Source organism: Rattus norvegicus, chromosome 3 (assembly GCF_036323735.1).
Source record: "Rattus norvegicus strain BN/NHsdMcwi chromosome 3, GRCr8, whole genome shotgun sequence".
NCBI classification, from domain to species: Eukaryota; Metazoa; Chordata; class Mammalia; order Rodentia; family Muridae; genus Rattus; species Rattus norvegicus.
In genome coordinates this window covers 90,856,968-90,863,191 of record NC_086021.1, presented here as the reverse complement: position 1 = coordinate 90,863,191, position 6,224 = coordinate 90,856,968, and the positions used below count along the sequence as shown (strand labels likewise).

General features: G+C 35.4%; 1 protein-coding gene across 1 annotated transcript in view; it reads left to right on the top strand.

The window, feature by feature from the left end:
- The first annotated feature begins 4,159 nt into the window (after window positions 1-4,159).
- The window catches only part of Or5ak4 (olfactory receptor family 5 subfamily AK member 4), a 33,483-nt gene continuing 31,418 nt past the window's right edge, over window positions 4,160-6,224 (top strand). Inside the window, exon 1 of the transcript XR_010064676.1 lies at window positions 4,160-4,366. The gene's annotated coding sequence lies outside the window, so the exon portion shown is untranslated. The remainder of the gene's footprint in view (window positions 4,367-6,224) is intronic.

Below are 6,224 nucleotides of genomic sequence, written 5' to 3'. Positions count from 1 at the left end.
GTGTGCATGTGCATTTGTGTGTGTGTGTGTTTGTGTGTGTGTGTGTGTACTCATGTGCTTTATCTACTCAGCTCTAGAAAGTTGTTACCCACCCCCAAAGGTACTGTTTTTAATACAAAATCATTATGGTACCCCTAATTATATTTTTTTACAGATGTACCCTATTCTGCTTGTCTCATGGTATTTCAAAGAGCCAGAGAACCTCAAAGTAGCAGCAAATATAGTGTTATATGCCTACCACTGAAAAGACATTCTTATTCAAAATTTACCATAACATCTGTGGAGCTGCCCATAACTCTGACTGGCATTTCTGACATGAGAATTTCTGAAACTTTATTAACTTGGGATTACATTGGAATAGTTAAATCTGTAACAATTGACTTGATAGTTTTCTTTACTTCTTTCTCTAATAAATGAGACTAGACATTCCTGTTTGTGAACCATCATGTACAAACATACATATATGTACATGAGTATTAATGGTTGGTTTATGTGGTCATTTATTTTAATATTTACCTTATATTAGACATTTGACAAGTAGAAACATAGGTTTATTTTAACTGTTTCAAAATTGTCTCTAACGTAACAACCAATTTACTTTTCTAATAAAAATATATGCATTCCTGCGTATCCACAATTCTCAACAAAACTTAGCACTTTAAAATGATGAATTAAATTCCATTTTAATGAAATTTTCATATATAACTGCTTGATTAATGGTGAGCCATATATCTTTTCATACTTTTGTTACACACTTAGTTTTTCTTTCTCCTACAATTGCCTCGTTCGTATCTTTCATAAAATTTTCCATTAGATTAATTTATAAAAATTATACATACTGGATCTTTATTACTTATATGTATAACTACATTCCAATCTTTTTTCTTTTGACAGTGTTCAGCATTTTCTTTTTTTTTTTTTTTTTTTTTTTGGAGCTGGGGACCGAACCCAGGGCCTTGCGCTTCCTAGGCAAGCGCTCTACCACTGAGCTAAATCCCCAACCCCAGTGTTCAGCATTTTAATGGGATTACTTTTTTATTTTGTGTGCAGATGGTGAAGAGCTATGTCTGCGTGGGTGGGTATGTGCATCAGAGAACAATATAGACTGTCTTGCTCCTTACTTCTTTGAAAGGCAGACTCTAATTTACCTGTACATAGGGTGGTGGCCATTAAGCCACAGAGATCCTTGTAATCCTATTTAAGCTACCGAAACCTGTGCAGCTGTGTCCAATTTTTTACATGGATATTAGGATCTAAACTCAGTGATTACACAGCAAGTTCTCTTACCCTGTGAGTTCTCTCTCCAGTCTCAAAAATTTCTATATTCTACATTATTTTATAATTTATTTAAACTTTTTCTGCATCGCTATCACAAATAGTCAACTTTGTTTTTATCAAAAACAAATGTACATGTTTAAATCCAAAATGCATTAGGAAACAACTTTTGTAACACATAAAATTGGAATTCAATATTATTTCTTCATATTCCTAAGTATTTATAGCACCACGGTGTATTTTAATATTTTTGTGGTTTTACACTTCCCTTTTCTCCCTCCAAACCCTCCTCCATACCCTTCCTTGCTCTCTACCTAATTCATAGCCTCTTTTTTCATTAGTTATTATTATATTTACGTATTAGATATACATATAAACTACTAAATATAACCTGCTCGGTCTGTATACTATAACTTGCATGCATGTTTTTAAGACTGACCAATTGGTGTTGATGTGTTCTTCCCTGGAAAGAACTATTTCTCCCACTATCGGTATTTTTGAGTTGACTATTGTTACTTGAGTAGGACTGAGGCCCCATCAGCTTGCTTTCCACCCTGGCATGTATATTGGCCTCCTCCTTGCTCAGCTCATGTTTAGAAAGCCATGCTGGTGAGACTTTAGGGATGTAGCTAGGAGACGCAATCTCAGAAAGAAAAACCTCCCTGATCCTCTGACTTTTATAATCTTTCCACCCCCTCCTTTGCATTGTTTCCTGAGTCTTAGGTACAGGCGTGTTTTATAGACATATCTACTAGGACCGAACTCCACAACTTTGCATTTTGATTGGTTGTCATTCTCTGCAGTGATCTCCCTCTGCTATGAAAACGAAGTTTCCTTGATTAGGGATGAAAGCTACACTCACCGATGGCTATTGGGACAAACGTGTAGATTATTGTTATGCCGACTTAGAAAAGTGGTGGTTATACCTTCCCCTCCAGGACACAGGACTTCACTAGCACTGAGGAGTTAGCTAGGTTTCCAGTACCAGGCATGGTTACTGTCTTGTTGAGCAAGTGTTAAGTGCAATTATAGAGCTGATGGATACTGACAAAGTCTGCATGCCACCACTATACCTCAGAGCTACTGTACCATGCTGGTTACGGATGTGGTTTGTAGGCGTCATAGCTGGGTGAGGCCGTTGGTTGCCTCCTTCCTTTGGAAGGTTGCACAGTTTGTTTTCCTCAGCCTCACCAGCGTGCTTTTCTACCGTCAGAACAGTTGCATGATGTCGTCATAATTACTGTTTTATAATAACTTCTGCTGTTGGGCAGGACAAGTTGTTCTCTCGACATATTTTCCTTTCAAATTCCACATAGAATTATCAGGTCAAACATAAATTTATCTCAAGTATATAACTGTAGCTACAGAGAGTTGGTAGATTAATATGCTGAAATGTAATGGTACGATTCTGCATTTTTATCCAAGATATCAGTCCGTTTGACTCTTCAAGACATCAGGAAAAGTAATCTCCTTAATGAAAAACCGTGAATTTACTCTATCTATTGTGACGTTTATGTTTAGATATTTTTAATATCACTGAAATGTTTATTTGCTTTGTTTCAGTTGTTTTATTGTTGTTTTCCTGTGGTTTAGTTTGATTTGGTGGCAGTTTGTAGTATCTTACTTACACACAAAATCTTGTGCTCACACCTGATGAAATTTTCCTATCTAGTTCTCTTACTTTCCTGTGTTTTGGTGTAACGGTAATGTTCTTCAAGTGGTCATAGCAATGTATGTTTGTAATTGCAGCAGCCACATCACGTCCAAAATAAACAGCATTTTATGGTACTCTTCCTTGTTCTCTGGCCCTTACAGACTTTCCACGCACTCTCCCACAATGTTTCCTGGGGCTCTGAATGGATGATTTAGATGTCCCAGTTAGAGCTGTGCACTAGAAAGTCCCTTACTTTCAATGCGTTAGTGAGTGATGAGCCCCTGCTTCGACCACCATCCATGGCTAAAACAGGCTTATTTAACTAAGGCTCTGAGATACAGAAGTCTCTAAGTATAAATATACTATTTAGATGGCAGTGGGACTAGATGTTCATTTAGCAAAAAATCGGCAGTAAATTTCCCTCAAAGAATCATGACTCTCCTAGTCATAGAAGTTTGACAAATTCTACAGTACCCAACATGTATTCTGTTCCATAAAGCAGGCTCAGGGTCAGACATAAAATGGTTGATTTCTTTTGGAACAATCACGCCACTATTGCACTCTTGGACAGACTTTGCCTAGCAAGTTGATATTGTAGCACCCAGGAGCCAGACCTGAGGTATAGTAGTTATAGTAGAGATTTTTAAAAGTATTTCCTTTTTTCTAGGAAATATACTTTCATATACTAGCCTGGTATTAAATGGCTTTACTAGCTCCACTTAAAAAGTATTCTCTCAGGGTAATCAGATGATCTAAAAATAATAAAGATCATGGTCCTTCCCTTATAATTGTTTCCTTTCATCCCTTTTTCCCCAGTTTGGGTCTCAAAAAACATTTGGAAAAAATATATATACATGTATATACACATGTATGTGTATATATATATATATATATATACAATTACTTAAAGAATCTTGCAATATCCCTTCATTTATAAGCATTTCTTATGACTTATTGGTAGTGATGATGCTCACAGAAATGTTGTGGACCCATCTACCAGAGTTAACATCATTCTTCCCCATTTATGTTTTCCAAAGAAAGATTATCAATGTTTGACAAATAATGTTTGCTATCTTTTGAAGTGATATGGCTCTACTATTTCTACTATTCACATGGAAAATTATATCAACTAACTTTTCAATGTTTTATGCCAAGGATAGATGTAACTTGATATTGATAACCTAGAAAAATTTATTTCCCTTTATTCTGTTTTTCTTTTCCTTGCAGAGACAATTTATGGGAGGCTTCCTTCTCTTCGTTTTATTTACCCTAGTCCTACACAATAAATATGGCATATATGGTTTGTGAATCTGAAAACACCCTTGCAAGCTTTGTTCCTTGTCATCTAAGGAAAACTTAGCCTGCTGAAGCCCATGACCCAGTCTCCAACAGTACCTCATGAATGACCACCATCGGCTGCCAAGATTCACCAGAACCGTAAGCCAATCTACTTGCTTTGGGTTGTCATCCAATATCTAAAAGTGATAATGTAGTGCCCACATATACTTTGTTTTTAATTTATCAGTTAAATGATAACCTAGAAGGAAAAGGAATAGGCATTTACTGATGTCATCTTTGACTTCTGTAATCATGACTGGATTTAAGATGTTTGCAATTATAGTCCCAAATTGGAGTTTTAACTTTCTCATATTGAATTATTTTGTTATCTTAACCTTGTGAAATGAATTGGCAAATATTTTAATCATTCATTAATGAATGAGGAGTTCTCATAGGTTCCACCCCTTTGTGAAGGAGCTGTTATTAATTGATACATATTTGGAGGGAGAGAGAATAAATCCTCTAGAAAGTGTGTATAATGCTTGGATTCTGTGTCCCAGTGGGTGGCCCGACTCCTATAAATACATACATAAGACTTATTTGGTTTAGTACATTATTTGGCTTTGTTTTGTTTGCTTGTTTGTTTGTTTGTTTGTTTGTTTGTTTGTTTGTTTTTAAGAAGAGGACATGAAGTCAGGAGGGGAATATTTGGGGAGATTATAGAGGGGAAGGAAGAGAAATAGGAGTAGATATAATCAGATATATGTGAAGTTCTCAAAGAATAAAAACCAATATTCATTAAAATTAGAGATAGTTTCTCCATAAATATATGCTAAATTTTATGTGTAGTATATGTGAATTGAGTGAATTAAGATATTTTAAAATATTAGGTCAAAATCAGTTAATGCTTTGAAATATTTTAATCTTGCCAAACCACATACACACATACACAAATGTTCATAAACATATGTGCATTCACACAATAACACCCTAGATGTTTAGTCAATTAGGCAACATTGTTCAAAAATTAATAATGAGATTAATTGAGAAAATCAAACCATGATACAAAGTACAATTGTAACCAACATTAGCTACTGTTAGTGCAAGGTAAGGAGAACATAATTTTATTTCAGCATTTAGTTCTGCCAGAAAAGTAAGTTTGAGAAAGTGGTGGGCTACACTAAATTTCCTCAACAGCATACAAGAGCTCAAAATTATCAATTATTAAGCTTTTTTATAAGAGCATAGGCAGAACTAATCAATTTCTTATTTCAGATTTGATTATTCCTGTTCCAGGAAAGAAGAAATAGACAAAGTGAACAGAGGCTAGAAATATGAAAAGAAATCATTGTTGGCAACTGAAGAAAATTCCAAAAATCACTCACAAATCAACCCAAGAGACTGATGTTGGCACAGGCAGGCAAGACAAATGTCAAAATCTAAGAAAATTAAAAAGCAAAAAGATTACTTTTCTCTTACAAAAAATAAAACACTACCAGATACCTATTTTCCTTAAGAAAATATCAGTATCACGAGTAAGTGAGGATGCAGGAACATGAATATATACATCAAAAGCAATAAACACTAGCACATCCATCATAAAAAGGTCAGTCAGTGCTCAAATTCAGTCATTTTGCTCTAGAAATGTGTCCCAGAGAAATTGTAATAATGAATTGTTTGCAGCAGAACAGAGCTGGAGCTAACTCTGGCTCAACACTAGCAGCAGAGCAAGTGAACAGTGAGAGGAGAGCAATAGGACTCCCAGACACTGCTGTACGATGTAGGACCAATAACGAGCCACAGACTTCACCATTTCTGTCTGTGATGAGGAAATCACAGGAAGTAAGTAACCTTGATCCCTGAAAAGTTATTTAAAACTTTTGACAGAGCTGACATATTTTATCAGTTTTCACAAAATGTTTAAATTTTATAAAGAAAATGATATTTCCACATTCTTACAGGAAGTTAGGCCATGGTGGGTAAAGTGAAGAAGGGTGAAAGTTCAAAGCGAGGCATG